This window comes from Malus sylvestris, chromosome 1 (genome assembly GCF_916048215.2).
Source record: "Malus sylvestris chromosome 1, drMalSylv7.2, whole genome shotgun sequence".
NCBI classification, from domain to species: domain Eukaryota; kingdom Viridiplantae; phylum Streptophyta; class Magnoliopsida; order Rosales; family Rosaceae; genus Malus; species Malus sylvestris.
In genome coordinates, this window is record NC_062260.1 from 9,883,576 (window position 1) to 9,904,032 (window position 20,457).

A 20,457-nucleotide genomic window follows, 5' to 3' on the forward strand; every position below is an offset into this window, starting at 1 on the left:
CAATATACCCCAATTGAGAAGCTATGTTTAGCTTTATACTTCACTGCCTGCAAATTGAGGCATTAAATGGTGCCTTGCCACATCCATATAATTGCAAAGACTGATGTAATTAAATACATGTTGTCTAAACCAATGCTAAATGGAAGAATTGGGAAGTGAAATCTAGGATTATCAAAATTTAGCTTCCAGTATGTACCTCAGAGGGTAATAAAGGGGCAAGCAATTGCAGACTTCCTATTAGAGCACCAAGACTCTAAAGAGAAGCTTGTCAACATCCCATGAACTCTGGAAGTGGCCAGCCTTTGGATCCTACCTAGTAAAGAGCATTTAAGCAAAGAAGAATGGATCCAGCGAGAAGTAAGGAGAATAACTAGCCAATGGATCACTTCTTAGAAGTTATATTTCGATGGGTCTTGCACTCAATATGCTACAAGAACATGGATTGTCATCATTGATCTAAAGGGGATTCAACATTGTTATTCATTCCTTCTGGATTACCAAAAGACTACTAGCAACATGGCAGAGGACTAGGCATTGATCATTGGCTTAAAAATCCTGATAGAGTTGGGGGCAACTGAGGTGGAAATATATAGTGATTCTGAGATGGTGATTAATCAGTTGAATGAAGATTACAAGTCCATGCATCTCACAATGGCAGGTTATTACTTGGTAGCTACTCAGTTGCTAAACTATTGGGGTACTAAAGTATCGATCAATCATGTCCCCAGAGAAACAAATGTAATTGCCAATGAGATGGCACATATGGCTTATAGAGCACAGGTGCAAGAAAAAAGGTTTGAGGTGAATGTAGATGTACAAAGAAGAAATCTCCTTTTTATCTTTGAGAGAAGATTTAGCCTGGATGTAATGACCAAAGAACCTGTGATAGAATACTGGAGAACATTCATCATTTAGTACTTAAAAGACCCTTCTTCCCCCACGAGTAATAATATTAGGCAGTAAGCAACTAAGTTTGTTATGTGGGACAATACCTTGCTAAGAAAGACTCCAGATGGGCTTTTGTTGAAATGCTTAGGCCTGGAAGAGTCAATGAGAGTGATGGTTAAAGAGCATGAAGACACTTATGGGGCACATCAAGCTAGGACCAAGATGAGGTGATTGTTGAGAAGGTATGGTTACTTTTGGCCCGACATGGTACATGATTATAAAACTTATGCTAGAGGATGTGAATATTGTCAAAAGCATGAACCTCTTCAACACATACCCTCAGTACCCTTAAATCTAGTAGTGGAGCCATGGCCATTTAGAGGTTGGGCAATGGACTTCATCAGGCAAAATATACCCAGCTTTCAGCAAAGGGCACACCTTCATAATTGTGGCAAATGATTACTTCACTAAGTGGGTAAAAGCTTTAGCCGTGAAGACCATCAATTCAGCTGCTGTGAAAAAGTTCATTGAGACCAAGGTCCTACATAGATATGGGGTGCCCAAGATAATTTTTTATAGACTGAGGGTCATCTTTTATCTCAAAGGAAGTAGAAAAGTTTGCAGACAAGTTCAAGATAAAGATGATCCAGTCTAGCCTTTATTATCCCCAATCCAACGGTCAAGCAAAAGCTAGCTATAAGATCTTGGTAAACATCATTAAGAGAATGGTGGTAGACAACCCAAAAAAGTGGCATGAGAAGTTGGGATACTTTTTGGGATTATAGAACTTCAAAGAGGGCAGGAAATAGGACCATCCCTTATACATTAACCTTCGGGCAAGATGATGTACTTCTATAGAAATCAATGCAAGTTCTGTAAGGCTTCAAAACCAATTTGGACTACATAGTGAGGAATTCATCCAGGCCATGCGTCAAGGGATTGAAGATTTGGATGTAGCCCAAATTGAAGCTTTGAACAAAATCTAAGAAGGGAAGAAAGTTGTTGCCCGAGCCTACAACAAGAGGGTAAAATTAAAAACCTTTAAGGAATAGAAGTTGGTATGGAAGGTCGTTCTACCTTTGGGAGCTCAAGTTAGGGGCTTTAGGAAGTGGAGTCCCACTTGGGAAGGCCTTTTCATCATCAACAAAGTGTTAGATAGAGGAAGGTACTACTTGGCGGATTTAGAAGGAAACTTACAAAGACACCAAGTTAATGCTAAGTTTTTACAGAAATATCACCCAACTTTGTGAGATGTTAGATATTGTTACATTGATGAAGTTGCATTTAAAACAAGCATTAAAGTATGAATGGACAAGCAGAAAATGAAGAAAGAAGTGTTCATTTTATTTCATCAAAGAGGAGGTTACAAAAGATCCTAGCCTAGCTAGTTTACATCCCTAGCTAAAGTAGTTATCCTAGAATGGTAAGTCTGCATAATGGTGAATATGCGACCAGGCTATTCTAAAGCGATGTTGTTGTTGGCCAATTGGGCTTTAGAATCCTCCAGTTCTTGGTTAACTATCTTCACCTCTTCAATCTTCTGATATAACTTGCTTGAGAAGGTCATCTACACAGCCTTTAATGTAGAAAGTTGATCCTCCAACTTCTAGATCTCAGCATCAACCATCATGATGCGATCCTCCATGGCTGAGCCCTCATCCACTAGCTCCTGCAAGGAGCTGGAGGTTCTGGAATGCTTCTCCTTATAACACTTCACTCGGTTGGGTTGCCTCTCAAGCCAAAGATGTTGATCATTCAGAGATTTCAAGTTCTCAAAAAATGAGATGAATGACTCATATTCGACTTTTGACATTTGTTAAGCCTTGTACAACTCAGTGAGTGTTTTCTCAGCTTCTTGAAGTGCCTTGAGGCTAAATGAGGCAGTGAAGTCCCTCTGCATCCATTCCTTGAACCCTCTATGCAGAACTTGAGGCTCGAAGGGGCACCTTGGTGACCTCAGCTTTGTCTTGATTTGCCCGAACTCCCTGACTAGTTCGGGCAAAGAAGCCGTGGCTGGAATGGATGCTAGAGGAGATGGCATCACTCTAGCACCCCTAAAGGTAGCAGCAGTAGAGGCATCTTCAACGAAAATGAAAGGGGAAGATTTTGGGGCAGTGGTAACAACTTTTCTAGGTTGAGGGATAGGGATCCCTGTGACTCCAAATGCCTTAAAAGGCCGAGAAAGGGCAGTCATGCTCACTGCGGGTGGGGAAGACTTGCCTGAACCCTCGGTAGAAGCTTATAAAAAGATGAATTAAAAGGCTGGTCTACACCTAAACTAGAGAAAGAACAGAAACGAAAGGACTTGTATACCTAAGCTGAACCTTAAGCTTTGGGATGAGGTTCTGTTAATGCTGTTACCTTAGAAGAAACAGGCAGGCTAGCCCAAGATGAAGTTTGGGGAGCCTTGGGGCAGGTCACCTCTAAGACAACTGGTATCTCAAGGACTATGGGCTCCCCAAAAGCTGGTGTTGGCTGGTGTGTGGTCTTGTTCACTAAAGAAGACTGGCAGAAAACAACAAAAATTATAAGTTAACAAAGAAACTTGAAGCAAAAATTTAAGGAAGAGCTTAAAGAAAAAAACTTATAAAGGTGTTGTCATCCTCCACATAATGAAACCCTCCCCAGTTGTTAGATTAAACTGGGAAGTGGGAGTCACCACCATGGCTGGAGGAATAGTGGAAGAAGTATGGGCTGAGGTTTGCCCGACTTGATGAACTAAAGTACCTCCCCTTGCTTAAACAACAACATAAATGAATGATTAGCCTTTGAAATTCAGAAAACACAACTAAGCCAGTGTTGAGAGAAAAAAAATTGTACCTCTGAGGGCTTGGCCCAATAAGAGGGATGCGCCGATCGAACTGGGAAATCCCTTCTACTCTGGTATCCTATTTCGAGAAAACAACAAAGGCTGAGCAAGGGGATGAAGGAAGGTGAACTTCAAAATCAACTTAATACTCAGAGATTGAAAAATTATACCTTCAACTCTTCAAGGATATTGGCGAAGACCTTCTTATCTTCTTGTTGCATTTCTGCGCCTGACTGCGTTTCTTTGGGAGTGAAGGCAAGTTCCTTAGTAGCTGGAGGCCCTAATTACAAAAGAGATAAGGAATTAATTCAAAACTCATCAAAATTAGAATTGAAAAAATAAAGAACTTCGACTAAGTTACTTACTAGTAGCTTTTTGTTTCTTCCTACCATCTTCAATTGGGTGGGCAGAGGAAGGTTTTGAGGTTTGAGATGTCTGAGCTCTGGTCTTTTTCTTCATGGGAATCACTCTTGGGCCAGGTAAGGCAAGTTGAGCTTGAGGCCTTTCTTCAGGCTCAGACTTCGATGACTCCACTGCATAAGCCCTTGCTAGACAAGGTATCTTCCCTTCAGGCCCAGCCTCAGATTCACTAAAGAGTTTTGAGATGTCCCCAGCATCCTTAAAAGCATGGTTGGACCCTATTTCTTGCCTTGCTGCCTTCGTAGTAGCCTCTTGGAGGACTAATGCATCTATAGCCTCATTCTTTGGCCCGACATCCACTTCCTCAGTGTTGCCTTGGGCTGCAAATAAAAAAAAGGGGTTAGCTAGCCACGGACTATAAAAGCATCATCTAAAAAAGAAAGACAGAAGCAATACGATGTACCTATGAGAAGAAACTGGTTCTTTTAGTTGATGGCCTCCTTCTAGCTTTCAAACTCATCCTTCTTTGGGAGAGATTTGAAGAAGACTTACCTAAAGAGTTTGTCGTGAGCCTCCTTAATGTCTTTATCGTATTTTTTTGACCACTTGGCCTCTCATCAAGTGGCAAACTAGGGAGTGCACTCAAAGTTCAAGGCCATGGGTTTGTGGGCAATCCTACTCATCATGTTCAAGCTGTGCCGAGTGCCCAAAATGTAACCTCGGAGGGAAAGCGAAGGCAATAAAAAGTCCCACAATGCAGAGAGTGGAAGAAGGGCACTGGGATGGCATGCCTGAATCCCAGTTATCTACCACAGAAGTTAGGGTGGTAGACCTCTAGCTCGCTCTCGTACCCCACTCTATCTCTTCGTACTCCCAGGTCAGGTCCCTCTATTGGATGTAGCTGATGAATTTCTCCTTGCACGAGCTACTGGCATCTTACCCAAAGGAATCCTGGAATATTTGGTCCGAGAACCAAAGGTACCTCCTAAGCACAAAGGCACCTCCACTATAAATATGCCCGAGTCCAACAAATTCTGAAGAAGTAGAGGCAAGCGAAAGTAGAATGGTTGGTGATAGAAACCTCTGCCAAGATTCGGGCTGGAGCCACACCTTCAAGGAACTCCAGGTTGGCAGCCCAAAACTCGAGGAAGTACCACTTGAGACAGAGATATACCATCCAAGTAGCTCCATTAACGTTGGTCTCGAATGGTTCGACCTTAGTCATCTCATGGAGAAGGTGATAGAGATGTGCCGTGATGAATGGCGACATCGTCAAAAGAATGCAAAGCCTTCACTAGTGGAATCCATTTCAGCTTTACACCATTCAATTTGCTAGGGAACACATGTTTGTTCAACCAGTAGAAAAGGAAATACATGTGTTCATGGGCCCTATCTGCAGTAAAAGAGGGCAGGCTAAACATCTTCTTCATGAAGGGAATGAAGCCGGGAAAGATGTTCCATAGCTCTTGAAGGTTGAGGAGTTGTACTCCAAGTGGGTGATTGACTTAGAGGCCTCCAAGCTTTCAGTGGTTGGGCCAGAAGGCGAGGTCCAGTTATGCGTGATATCCACACTTGCCCAAAGGCCTCAGATTAAAGACCTGAGCCATGTCCAAGACAGTAGGAGTTATGGGACCTATTCTGAAGTTGAATATATTGGTCTCATTATTCCAGAAGAGGAGTGCAGTAGCCAGAAGCTAGGGCTTAACTGGGATAGTGACCTTGGACATCATGATGAGCTCGTAGATGTCATTTGCCATCCATTTCTGCTTCTAGATGGGCTTGAGCTTATCCACCCACTGTGGCCAAGCGTTGTCCTTTATTAGTGGGAAACCCTTTCTAAAATTTGACCACTTTGAGGTAGAGATCCCAACCTTAGCGGAATAGGGGTTGGGGGTGAACCAATTGGTAGTGGGCATGTTATTCTCCACTGCAATTAGAACTCGAGCAGTCCAGGCAGGCCCCAGAGAGTGCACCCCTCCTTCTTCGAAGAAAATAGACAAGTTCAGGCTAGCCCGATGGCAATGAAGGTCGTTGAGCTGATGGCACAGATTGACAATTCCTTCTCCAGACTCACATGCAGGGCAAAGTTTGGGGGCCATAGTTGATTTTGAGGAAGAAAATAAGAGTGGTTGAAAGAAAAGGGCAAGAAAGGGTTGAGAATGCAAAAGGTTCAAGAGTTCTGGGAATTCAAAAAGATGAGTTTGTTGAAGGTGATGGCCGAGGAAATTTGAATGGGGGTTATTTAACAGGCAGTTAGTTAACGTTGGAAATCGTGGGTTAGTGCAAAGGTTTATTCAAAAACAGTTGAGTAAATGGCATAAGTACCCAGTTAAAGCCTGCAATTAAATTTAATTGTTATCAATGTCTTGGTTAACAGACTTGACAATGATTAAAGGGGGCAATGTTTGGGTTTATATTTAACATTGGGCTTTGTGATAATGAAGGCCCAGAGATGCAAAAGCAAATGAAGACTTGCCCGAGCCCAGTTGATAGGCCCGAGAGGAGTGGGAAGCCATTTTAGCAAAAGCATAGGCCACATGTCTATGATTGAAGTCATGGGGAGTAGAGAACACCTCACCACCAGCCAACAAGCACTTTTTAAGGATATGGATGAGTAATTAAGTGATGACTCATTGCCCTTTGAAAGATATCAGTTAAAGGCAAAGATGGGATAGTCAAGCCAAATTATCTATAAAAGTAGAGAGGGACACTAGAGATAAGGACACTCAACAAACCAATCAAAATACATCCAAGCTCTGCTCTCAAGCCAGTTCGTACCCAATAAGCTGAATTTTGTCTAGATCCAGTCCTTTTTAGCAATAGTTCCCTTAGGAAAAACCATCTTTTATCAAGTTTAGAACCTCTGCTACCTTCCCTTAGTGTTGTAGTATCGATTCCCTCTAGTAAAACCTATTTACTTTTCATCCCTTTCAGTAGACAAACCTCTATAAACCAAAAGAGAAATGGTTGCAAAAAGCTCAACCTTGCCCGAATCTCTTTTGTTTGTACTTATATATAGTAGATATGTCATTTAATGCATTTTCCCTTATGTATTTAAGTCATTTTCCCTTATCTTGTGTTTAAATAACTTGTGGCACAAGTAATCAAACTAAATCACATCTATTCAACAATCTGTTATACAAAGATAACAATGGCACGCTTAAATCTTTGTTAGTTTTGATTGTGAGCCTCACGGTGACATGCAAGAAAAATTCACTTCCTTGGGGAGCTGTGCGAGGGACCAGATCCAGAAATTCTACCCGAACAGTGTGGGAGGTCTACAAGTTCAGTGAAGAGGTTTGGATAAGGTAACTGTAGACATCGAAATTTCGGTAAATAAATGTTGACCGATAAATCAAAGTTTCAACACACATGTATTACATAAATTTTACACGTAGCGTGTGTCTAAACAAAAAATCGAAATAAGTTGGAAAAGTCATCAAACAGGACACGTGTCAACGCTCGGCATAAATGATTTATTTCATTTGATTATTTAATCCCAAAAATCAAGTTTTAGAATTCTATAAATAGAAGGCTAATTCATTCATTTGGGGGGACAAAAAAAAATTCATAACCAATTTAATATTACACCAAAGCCTTGAAGCTTTGAAACTCTAAAGCTCACAAGCAAATTCCGAAGGATCGAGAAAACTCTCTTCGTTCTTCGCCAAATCCGCCTTCAAGCTCAAGCCCGACGGCCCCTTGAAGTACTTCCACCAATTCAAGATCAAGCCCCGACGGCCATTGAAGAAAGTGTTCATCGTTCATCATCCGTTCATCCTAAGATCAAGCCCCAACGGCCTTTTGGATTAACAACGTCAACAAATCCACACATCCAACCATCCTTCAAGATCAAGCCCAAATGCCCTTGAAGATCCGTTCATCAACAGTTCTTCAAGATCAAGCCCCAAAAGCCTTGAAGAAAGCGTTCATCGTTCATCATTCGTTCATCCTAAGATCAAGCCCCAACGGCCCTTTGGATCAATCGCACATCCACAAATCAACACCTTATGGAGATCGAATCAGAGGATCAAATTTGAGAGATTGTAACCCAAAATCATCAAATACAAATATTATTTTGTGCACGTGCTCTTGTCTCCTTCGTTTCAGGAAATTTTCGTGTTTACAAATTTGGCACGCTTGGTAGGACCATCTCTACCTCTCATCTTTTTCTCCATTCAAGAAATTCAAGCACACTTCCAAAATCAATGGCATCAAGGAAGGCTCAAACTGTTCCCATAACCGGCCCAAAGAACAAGAGCGTCCTCGTCGCAAGTGGTGTCACTTTGGGCATCACGACTCGAAGCAAGGCAAGAGCTATTTCTGCCGCCTCTTTCACCTCTGCATCAACTCTGCCAAAGGAACAAGAGCACCCAAAGCACAAGCCTGTGATCACCTTAGCCTCACTAAGGGCACCAAGGGGGGAAAGCCCAAGGAAATACTCTGAATCCATGCTCTCCGATGCCGATTTAAGCGGCAGTTCAGCCATGCAAGTCATGACCACTGGAGCAACTTCAATCGATGAGCAGCTGGCTCAAATAATGAAGCAATCACAAGGTTAACCCGAACTGTGGAAGAAAAAGACTTGCAAATTGCAGCACTAGTCAACCGACTGGAGGCGCAGGACGGTGAGAAACCCGACCCAGAGGATGATCCACTAAAGGGAGGAGCTGGCGAAGAAGATGAGCCTCCAGTGAAGAAAATCGATGTGAAGCCGAAGCCAGACCAAGCAGCGGCACTCATGGGATCTCTTTCTATCCAGCAGCTGCAAGAGATGATCATCAACACCATCAAGGCACAGTACGAAGGAAGCTCACATGCCTCCACATTGTACTCGAAGCCTTACTCCAAGAAGATCGACGCCTTAAGGATGTCGAGGGGTTATCAACTGTCGACGTTTATGCAATTTGACGAAAAGGGAAACCCGAAGCAACATGTCGCACATTTCGTCGAAACCTGCAACAATACAGGGACGGAGGGAGATTACCTCACCAAGCAGTTTGTGTGCTCGTTAAAAGGAAACGCATTTGAGTGGTACACGAACCTAGAGCCCGAGTCCATCAACAGCTGGGAACAGTCGGAAAGGGAATTCCTCAACCGCTTCTACAGTACCCGCCGCACTGTGAGCATGCTAGAGCTGATGAGCACGAAGCAATGGAAGGAAGAACCAGTCATGGACTACATCAACTGATAGCGTAATCTAAGCCTCGACTGTAAGGACAGGCTCTCCGAGATTTCTTCAATCGAGATGTGCATCCAGGGCATGCAATGAGGTTTACAATACATCCTTCAAGGTATCAAACCACGGACTTTTGAAGAATTAGCCACCCATGCCCATAACATGGAGCTGAGCATCGCCCACCATGGAAAGAAGGAGCCAATAACTGATTTCAAAAGGGATAAGGTGTTTACTTCAAGAGCAGACAATCATGGGAAAAAGCCCACCAAGGAAGCTTTTACCACCAATACCACCCCTATCAAGACCTCGTCCGCACCCGCCAAAATCTCCTCCAATAACAAAGCAAAGGAGATAAAAAAAAGTGAGCCTTCCCACACCCAAGATAGGTACAAAAACACCTTGAAGGAACTGGAGCAGAAGGTATACCCTTTTCTGGACTCCGACATGGACGCAATGCTGGAAGACCTGCTGGAGAAGAAGGTGATTGAGTTGCCTGAATGCAAACACCCCGAAGAGATGAATCGCGTTAACGATCCCAAGTACTGCAAGTACCATCGTATCGTGGGTCATCATGTGGGCAAGTGTTTCATCCTAAAAGAACTCATCATGAAGTTGGCACAGCAAGGGCGAATTGAGCTCGACCTAGAAGACACAGTCGCAACACACACCACCACGATCGTGTCGGATCTTTTGATCCCGTGCCTCTTCAAGAAATGCCCGACCATTCTTATCAATGCATAAGCTACACGGCACCTTCTGCACAACCATCATTGGTGGCAAACGACCAGGATGCACCTATCGATAATGAAGAAGGGTGGACATTGGTGACCTATAAGAAGACGAGGAAGCCAAGACCACAAGTTATAAGGCCAAAGGGGGAGCAAGCGAGAAAGCACCGCCGTCGCAATAATAGGAAGCCTAAAAAAAACATTATGCTGGGGAACCTATGGAGTAAGAGCCACGTATTCCTGTCTCCTTGCAAGAATACTTCCCGGAGGACTTCTTCCAACAGTGCACTATCACTGCATGTCACATGGTCAAAGTAGAAATGGAAGAACCCTCAAAAGGCAAAGCTGTTACCACTGAAGAGGAAAAGACTCTTACAACTGAAGAAGGTCTGCCAACACACTTTAGCATTGAGGGAGCGCTCCGGTTGCCAAAGAAGATGCGAAGAGCACTGGCAGTAGTCTTGGCAAGTTTCGACGACCATGAAGTGCAAGAAAGCAAGAGCGAAGGCTTGAAGCTTCGGCTACATGAATGTGCCACATGCTGTGCCGCAGAGGACATAATCCACTTCACCGACAAAGACTTGCTGCTAGAATCCAAGCCTCACAACCGACCTCTCTTCGTCTCTAGGTACGTAAGGGAGCACAAAGTCAGCCGCATGCTTGTGGATGACGAATCAACCATAAATATCATGCCAAAGTCAACAATGACCACAATCGGCAACAAGGTGAATAAACTATCCCTAAGCCGTCTACTAATCCAAGGTTTTAACCAAGGAGGACAAAGAGCAATGGGCATGATCCGAGTGGAGATGACCATTGGTGAACTCAAGTCAAGCACAATATTCCACGTGATTGATGCAAAAACTTCCTACAGTTTGCTCTTATAAAGGCCTTGGATCCATGCGAATAGAGTACCGTCCACCCTTCACCAATGCTTAAAATTTTACCGAGAATGAGTGAATGTGATCTATGGCGACACCAAGCCATTCACCGAAGCTGAATCACATTTCGCAGACGCCAAGTTCTACATGGATGAAGACATGGTGCCCGAAACTCTTCCAAAAGAGATCAAATCCATGGGCAAAGCAACACCTAAAAAGAAGGAGTGGCAAGCCGTACCCAAGAAGCCAGAAGAAGAAGTTATGCCATATTCAAGCAAAAACGACGATGAGCTTGCTAAACCTGCAACAACCAGAAGGAGCAGGACGCCCTCAAATGGACCAAACATACTCGTTTTCTGATACATCCTGACGTCGAGAAGAAAGAATGGTCAATCCCCGTTTGAAACTGCAGCAAGCAAAGCCGATGCACAGCGGCACATGGATAATGTAAAGTTGCTCAAAACGAATGCAGTTTTACTTCTGACACAGCTAGGCGATACTAAGGTTGCAAGACCATCACAAGGCTTCATAAAAGGCCTGCCAAAGGGGGTAGAACTAAGCTTTCTCCCAACCAAGAGGACCGAAGAAGGTTTTGATCCAAATGCCTACAAACTCATGTCGAAAGCTGGGTACAACTTCACCTCCTCTGCAAATTTGGGAAACAAGGATTTGAACACCGTCAAAGACAACGAACGTGATCTCACTAAAACTCAGAAGAAGTTGAAGGAGCATGGTTACAGGGTCAACAATAACAAAGCTGGACTTGGCTTCACACCAAATGCACCGGTGAAGATCTCCAGCAAGGTAAAAACTGCTAGTGCTCAACACATCAGCGTGAGCGTTATACAAGATAAAGAGGAGCCTTAACCTGCCCCCAGACATCAGTATTCGATAGAATGAATCGTTCAAGGCCCAGAGTTTTGGCACCTAAACTCATTGGCGGTCAAAACAGAAATTTCGTCTTCTAAAGGCTTAACACGTCAGCATCTTGAAGCTCTATTTTCAAAAGGTTGTCGAAACCTAAAAAACAAAGCAATACGACTAGCTTTCCTCCACGACAATCAATTATGGAAAGACTTGAAAAAGCCAAAGAGCCTTCCAGAAGGAGAAAGACGACACCAGAAGTAGAAAAGATCGATCGTCTGGCAAAAAAGGATGACGTTCGAAGTTCCATTCCTTCAAGAATGAAGCGCCAAGAAATTTTGGAGGTTAACATAGTTGGATCACTGAAAGTGAAAAGGCGCACCATCATCCACATTGGACAATCTTCATGCCAACAAGCTCGAGAGGTCAACACCGAAGAAGAGGCCCAAGACGTCTTGCACATCACCATCCAATAAGGTGAAGAAGATGAAATCCTCGAGGAAGATGTCATTGCAGCGCCGTCACAACTCGAAGATGGGGGGCAAGCCACAGTTGACGATCTCAAAGAACTCAACTTAGGCACAAGTGAGGAACCAAAGCCTATCTTCGTGAGTGCATTACTAAGTGCAGACGAGATAGAGAAGTATTACCAGCTACTATTAGAGTACAAGGACATCTTCGCTTGGACCTACAAGGAAATGCCCGGCCTTGTCCCTATCATTGTTATGCATCGTCTTGTAGTCAAACCTGGAACGCGACCAATAAAGCAAACTCAAAGACGCTATCAATCCGAGCTCATCCCACAAATCGAGGTCGAGATTAACAAGTTGATCGAAGCAGGCTTCATTCGAGAGGTGCAATACCCCAAGTGGATCTCCAACATCGTCATAGTCTTTAAGAAATCTGGACAAATACGTGTTTGCATAGACTTCCGAGACCTCAATGATGCTTGCCCAAAGGATGACTTCCCCTTGCCAATCATTGAAATCATGGTGGACGCGACCACTGGCCATGAGGCACTATCATTCATGGACGGCTCTTCTGGATACAATCAAATTCGTATGGCTCTTGAAGATGAGGAACTAACAGCCTTCCGCACTCTAAAAGGTATCTACTACTATAAGGTGATGCCCTTTGGTCTGAAGAATGCTGGAGCTACATATCAACGCGCAATGCAGAAGATCTTCAATGACATGCTACACAAGAACGTAGAATGCTATGTAGACGATGTGGTGGTCAAGACAAAGAAAAGATCAAATAACTTGAAGGATTTGTGAGTAGTGTTCGAAAGGTTGCGAAAATACAACCTCAAGATGAACCTGTTAAAGTGTGCATTTGGCGTCACATCTGGAAAGTTCCTTGGCTTCATTGTCAAGCATCGTGGCATTGAAATGGACCAATCAAAGATCAAGGCCATTCAAAGCATGCCCGAGCCAAGAAACCTGCACGAGTTGAAAAGTCTACAAGGATGGCTAGCCTTCATCAGACGCTTCATCTCCAACCTTGCAGGGTGTTGTCAACCGTTCAGTCGACTCATGAAGAAAAATGTTCCGTTCATATGGGACAAAGCATGCAACAATGCTTTTGAAAGCATAAAGAAGTATTTATCAAGTCCACCTATCCTGGGGGCACCTATACCAGGGAAACCGCTCATATTGTACATCGTTGCTCAGGAAAGTTCAGTTGGAGCACTTTTGGCACAGGAAAACGAATCCCAGAAAGAATGAGCGCTCTACTACCTCAGTCGAACGCTCACCGGTGCTGAGTTGAACTACTCCCCAATAGAAAAAATGTGCCTTGCCTTGATGTTTGCCATCCAGAAGCTCAGACATTACATGCATGCTTACACCATCCACTTGGTTGCTAAAGCTGACCCGGTCAAATACGTCATGTCCAAGCCAGTTTTGACAAGGCGACTAGCTAAATGGGCATTTCTTCTCAATCAATACGAGATCATCTACGTCCCAGCTAAAGCCATCGAGGGACAAGCGCTAGCAGACTTCCTTGCCGACCATCCAATCCCAGCCGATTGGAAAATCTCAGACGACTTGCCTGACGAGGAGGTGTTCTACATCGACATATTCCCGACATAGACGATGTTCTTCGACAGATCCGCACGAGCAGACGGAGCGGGGGCAGGAGTAGTATTCATGTTGCCACAAAGGCAAATACTACCTTATTCATTCTAACTAAGCGAATTATGCTCCACAAAGGCAAATACTACCTTATCCATTCTAACTTGAGATATATGGCGACTCCAAGCTCATAATCAATCAACTCCTGACTGAATATGAGGTGAGGAAAGATGATCTCGTCCCATACTTCCGGCTGGTAACGCAATTGCTACAAAGGTTTGAGGCCGTAACACTAGAACACGTGCCAAGAAAAGATAATCAAATGGCATACGCTCTCGCTAACCTAGCCTCAAGCATGACATTAGGAGAAGATGAAGCTGCAAACGTGCCAGTCTGCCAAAGATGGGTAATCCCGCTTGTCACTGAAATGGTACTGAGTGATACAAACGTTATTTCAATACTTCCGGTCAACGTTCAAGAATGGAGACAACCTCTGATCAACTACTTGGAGCATGGAATACTTCCAGATGATCCAAAACACCGCTCTGAAGTACGTCGACGAGCACATCTCTTCCTCTATTACAAAGGGACACTCTACCGGTGATCTTTTAAAGGAGTACTTCTGAGATGCCTAGGTGAGGAAGAAGCCAATCAAGCCATGGAAGAAGCACACTCAGGAATGTGTGAGGAGCATCAGTTTAGACTGAAGCTTCATTTCCAGCTCAAAAGAATGGGTTACTACTGGCCAAGCATGGTAAATGACTGCCTAGAACACGCCAAAAGGTGCCAAGCCTGCCAATTTCACACCAACTTCATACATCAACCGCCTAAACCATTACACCCCACAGCTGCTTCATGGCCATTCTATGCATGGGGATTGGACATCGTAGGACCAATTGCGCCAAAGTCATCTGCAGGAGAAGCTTACATCCTGGCTGCAACAGATTACTTCTCCAAATGGGCTGAAGCTATACCCCTGAAGGAAGTCAAGAAGGAAACTGTCTTCCGTTTCATCAAGGAACATATCATCCACCAATATGGTGTGCCTCGCTACATTGTCACTGACAACGGAAAACAGTTCTTCAACCGACTCGTGGACGAGCTATGTGAGAAATACAAGTTCAAGCAGCACAAATCCTCCATGTATCATGCTCCGGCCAACGGTCTTGCAGAAGCATTCAACAAGACATTGTGCAACCTCCTAAAGAAGGTAATCGACAGAACAAAGAAAGACTGGCATGAAAGAATAGGCGAAGCACTTTGGGCATACAGGACGACATATAGAACGCCTACCCAAGCTACACCTTATTCTCTGGTATATAGCATGGAAGCTGTTCTACAGCTCGAAAGTCAAATTCCCTCGCTAAGGATGGCTATACAAGAAGGCTTGACTGACAAAGAGAATGCAAAGGTGCGCCTTCAAGAGCTGGAAGCGCTGGATGAGAAAAGACTCGAAGCCCAGCAACACTTGGAATGTTATCAAGCACGACTCTCCAAGGCCTTCAACAAGAAAGTTCTCCTTCGTTCTTTTCAAATGGGAGATCTCGTCTTTCCATTGCGTAGGCCTATCATCACAACTCACAAGACAAAGAGCAAGTTCACGTCAAAATGGGATGGACCATACGTAATACAAGAAGTCTACACCAATGGCGCCTACTTAATCATGGCAGAAGACGGCTTGAAGATCGGCCCCATCAATGGCAGATTCTTGAAGCGCTACTACCCCTAAAACAAACGCCACACTCCTGGCCCGCAAGAGCATAAACTGCGTACGGCACACACAAAAAAAAGAAAAAAAATGCATTTGAACTACGTTATGACTTGATCCCTCCTTAACAGAGGGTACGTAGGCAACTTGAAGCGTCAAAACTTCAAGTATAGTCACACCATCTAAAAAAAATAACACTTTGAAGATTGAAGAGCAAATTCAAGAACATAAATGCTTTATTTCTTTGAAAGAAGGAGTCGGCTCCAAAGCCTAATTAAAAATAAAAAATAAAAAAAAACATAAGATACTACTTGAAAACTATGTCCCTAAAACTACGAAGGCGATCTTCAAGCAAGCCTTCCAAAGTCTTCAAAGTCTCTACCTTGGTAGGAGATAAGATGGGCAACTTCATAGTCATGCCTTTCTCTCGTTCTAGGCGCGAAATCTCCTCTTGGTACTGAGAAAGTGTAGTTCCCTGCTCCGCAAGAACACTTTCAAGTTGCGATGCTTCGATTACCAACTGCTCCCGCTCTCGCACCAATGCATCTAGACGCACCTGAACAGAAGTTAAAAAAGTCTCTGTGACTTGATAATCTCCTGAAACAACTTGCTGAAAAGACCGAACTTAAGCCAATGACGAGTTTATCATTGCTAGCTGATGAGCTCTAACATCCGGATTCAACTTCTCCAAGGAAATAGCATGCAAGGAAGAATACTCAGTCGAGGCGGCCATAAGTTCGGCTATCTTTATCTTCAACGATGAAGAATCAATGTTAAGGTTGTCAATCATAGAAACAAGCTTCGATAAATCCTCCTTGAGCAACGTAAGGTCTTCTAACGGGCATTTAGAAATCCTCTTCTCTATATGGCTCTTGATATCCATTGCTGCACCAAGACGAATGTGATGGATGACTTGCTTAGTACCTTTAAGGTTCGGCCCTCTCAAAGAGATCCCTGAACTAGCTGGCAAAGATGTTGGACGCATGATGGATTCTTGTAAGCCTCCACCTACACACGGCAAGCTTGGGAAATTGGGCAGATTTTGAACCAGCTCTGCACCAGGTGGATCCCCAATCTCCCCATCTGTATGTAGATTGCTTCCAAGTAGCATGTCCGCATAGGAGTGAACGCCCGCAGTCGCCAGATCAAAAGAACAAGAAGGCCCAACCTAAACAAAACAAGGAAAGATGTTAGAAATAAAAGCTAAAATAATGAGAAAAAATAAATAAATCATGAGACATAAAGAAATACGTACATCTGACACACGACCATCAGATTGAGGAGGCCTAAACATTTCTTTCTTCTTATGACGAAAATTAACATCGCTGTCAACCTAAGCGACTTCGAGTGACCGCTTGTTTAAAACTTGTTGGTGTAGCCGCAAAACAGGTCCATCTCCGTGCGAATCAACTTCGTCACCCACCTCTTCAGAAGCATCCAGGTGGGGAGAAGACAGACGCAAGTGTTGATGGGCTAAAACCATAGGTCTATCTCGCAAAGGAGTGACACTCGCACAATCAAAAGGTACTAACTGCGTAGGAACCACAGAACAACCCTCTTTTGACGCATCATGACGTGAATGGGAAGAATTGGTACCACTTGCCGTCCCTAAATTCTCATAATATACCTTTGACCACCAACGTACATGAGCACGGGTTACTGGATTACTCTTGAACTCGTCCTTGGCCTGCAGGGTGATAGAAGCATTTGTACATGCACGGGTACACGACTCCCAATGCATATACACGGCTTGTAAGGATTCTGATCGAGCTTTCTCCCTCAACGTGCTTGGCACATTTTGTACAAAACCAAATTGCCTGCTAAGGCGGTGAGGACTGTACGGCTGAATGATACATCGGTCTTCTTGCCGCAAAGAAACATAACCCGAGCGGAGACTTATAAGGTAAGACAAGTCTGAAAAGTGGAGATGTGAATCATCCATGATGTCTCGCTGCACCGAGCCAACCCTCGCCAGGCGATCCATCCTTAAACCTTCACAACTTCTAAATAATGTTTGCACCTGCTGATCGTCGAGACTCTTCGCAGAAAGCACGCCAGAATAGTTCATCATCAAAGGTCCCAGCTTGACTACGAAGGGCCCAGACTTGTCTAAAGTTGACGAAGAAAAATGAGTACCAAAGTACTCACCCAACCAACCGTACACGTAGTGGTAAGGAAGTACCGCATCACGATCTTCAGTGCTTGCCAAGTCTGAAACAACTCTTAAGCCGTCGTAAATGTTGGCTAAGATCGAAATAGCAAGGCTAAAAGATTCGCTTGCAGCCATCTTGCTAGCAACTTTGAAGACTCCAAGACGAATCAAATTGACGTTTGTCTTTAGGGAAGACAAACTTACAAAGCCAGCAAGCTAAGAATGCAGCTAAGTAAGATTCTTCCAAGTGCTCTAATGCCACGTCGAGATCCTCAAATGCCCTCAACTCGTTAGGGGTGCGGGGCCCAGCTAGACCAATGACGCCTGACGGATCAGAGTCTCCCTTAGGCCTGGTTGTCTTGTTATGACCATTTTTTTTCGAATGCCTCTTGTACTTCATGGCATCCCAATACCAAAACCGGATCCACGAAGAAGTCTTCACGCCTGACTTACCGGAGGCCTCAAAGAATGCATGAAGGACGGAAGGATGGTGATCATAACTGAACAAAGATGCGTATACAGCATGATAAAGGCCTGTGTTAGTAAATACATCTTTGGAGTGGCTCAAGATATCTTCAAGCCATTCCTAATAAAACTCAACGAAGGCGGCTCCTCCAGTAGTCGATAGGGTGCTATTCTAAGCTATAACTCCGCTACGGATACGATCACCAAGAAGCTTAAACTTAACCAAAAGGTTGGCACGATCATGGTGCGAAGAGTTCAAGATATGAATCCTCAATTTGCACACTTTATTCTTTGTAGTTGGTCGAACGGAGTCTACCACCTCCCAAGACACTTCAGAAGACCACGACTTAATATGCATGGAGTTGTCTTTTATGGGAAGAACAAGCGCCTTAGGGCTAGTCAGTGGCGCATAAAGCTTCAATGTCATTCCACTATCTTGTGGATCGCCTTCCTTCGCAAGAATGGTGATAGTGTTGTTTTTAAAGCACTTGAGAAACACCATGACTGCAATGGAAAAGTCAGCCACAAAGCTTGAGCAGCACGGTAGAGATGACAGCTACAAGACAGTCATTCCAAGCACGCTACAGTGGCAGAGGAAGCCAAAATGCTACGCAATCACACTATGTAAACCCGTAGCGACTGCTCAAGCAATTTCTTACACCGCACGATGACGTCATCGCCAAGGGAAAACTGTGACCAAAAGGCATTACACAGTGAAGCCCCGCTGCAGTCTCTTGCACAGCACCACACGGCAGTGCACCACCGAGGGAAAAATGTGATCAAAAGGCACTACACAGTGAAACCCCGTTGCAGTCTCTGGCACAAGCACTAGGCAACCTGCTCACTCCGCCACCAACAATCACACCTCTGAAAGCTTCATAAGGTTCCCAGCATCATGCTCTGCCTTCTTAAAATTAAGGATTCCTGGCATCACAGCAAAGAAATCTATCAGTAGGGGCACAAACACACTGTGCATAAAAATAACACATTATATGGTATTATGTGTGTGTGTGTGTGTATGGTTGTGTGTGTATATATATATGTAAGACACGGCAACCAAGTTCCATATACAAATATATACAATGTGTACACAGTGATGGTGACAGGACGTTCAAACTTCCACATACATACATATATATATATATATATATGGCTTGAAATGACGCAAATGGTGATGGTGATGGGACGATTGAAGGGCAACTGGATGGACGAGCTCAGCCAAGGCACTGTTCTCGTGATTTGCCTGTCGTAGAGCTAGATTTTCCATAGGATTCTCAATGGGAACTGGCAAGGCAGCTAGACCTACAGTCATTGGAAAATCACTGGCGTTGCGAGGGTTCGATAGTGGCGGATGAGGCAAAGGATGCGACTGAGATGCGTTATCTTGAAGATGTACTAGCTCTTCATCCGTTGGAGTTGGAGAGGCCGTTTCGGTGGTGATGTCGAATAGGCTAGATGTGCGGCGCCGACGATTGTGGTTGTTCCGGCGCAGAAAGTACTTCTGTGCGTGGCTGGCAACCTGAGTCGGGGTGCGAGTCTTCACGAAGTTTCTTGAGATCCCTCTCCAGTCTCCTTTCCCTACTTTCTGCAATCCAAGCAAGAAAAGCTTGTGCTCTTCCTTCATCCATGGAACCCCTTGCTTGCGTTCGCACTCGCGATTCCTGCCAGAATTGTGGACGACGTCGTTCTCGCGATTCCACATACATATATATATATATATATGGCTTGAAAGGACGCAAATGGTGATGTTGATGGACGATTGAAGGAATATATATATTCTGGCGTCCTAACAGATTATATATATATGAGGTCCGAAAGATTGAAATCGTCCTCAGCCTAAAACATACCTCAGAGTAAAAGCTTGTTGTTGTTGCTCCACGATGTCACCCGTCTACAAACTCCAGCACCTCCTGCGTGCACCACGAACTGCACTCCTTGGTCTTACGGCCTGCTTGCCGCTCGATGTTGCTTTGCCACGACTGATGACCGCCGTTGTTTCAAGACTTCAACTGGCTGCTGCATGCACTACTCAGTCGACATTATTGATACTAGTAAACCAGAGCTTAAGTCAGTGTATATACATATGCATATATATATAATATATATATATATACACACATATCAAAATCATCCTCACCTTAAAACGAAAGAACCTGGACCTCTCTCTCTTAGTTCTGCAACTCAAAAAACAAATCTCTACGAGTCCGCATGCTTTGATCCTTACAGCTTTTGCAACAGGGACAGCAGAACGTGAGCAACCTGGTTCGATACACCTTCTTCTTCCTCTCTACCGCCGGTCTGAAAGTTATGGTTCTTCTGCTATGCAATGAAGTGGGAGAAGGCATATA

At 44.1% G+C, this 20,457-nt stretch overlaps 1 pseudogene; it reads right to left on the reverse strand.

The window, feature by feature from the left end:
• Positions 1-2,272: 2,272 nt before the first annotated feature.
• On the reverse strand, positions 2,273-2,929 carry LOC126628486 (uncharacterized; annotated as a pseudogene).
• Positions 2,930-20,457: the final 17,528 nt, after the last annotated feature.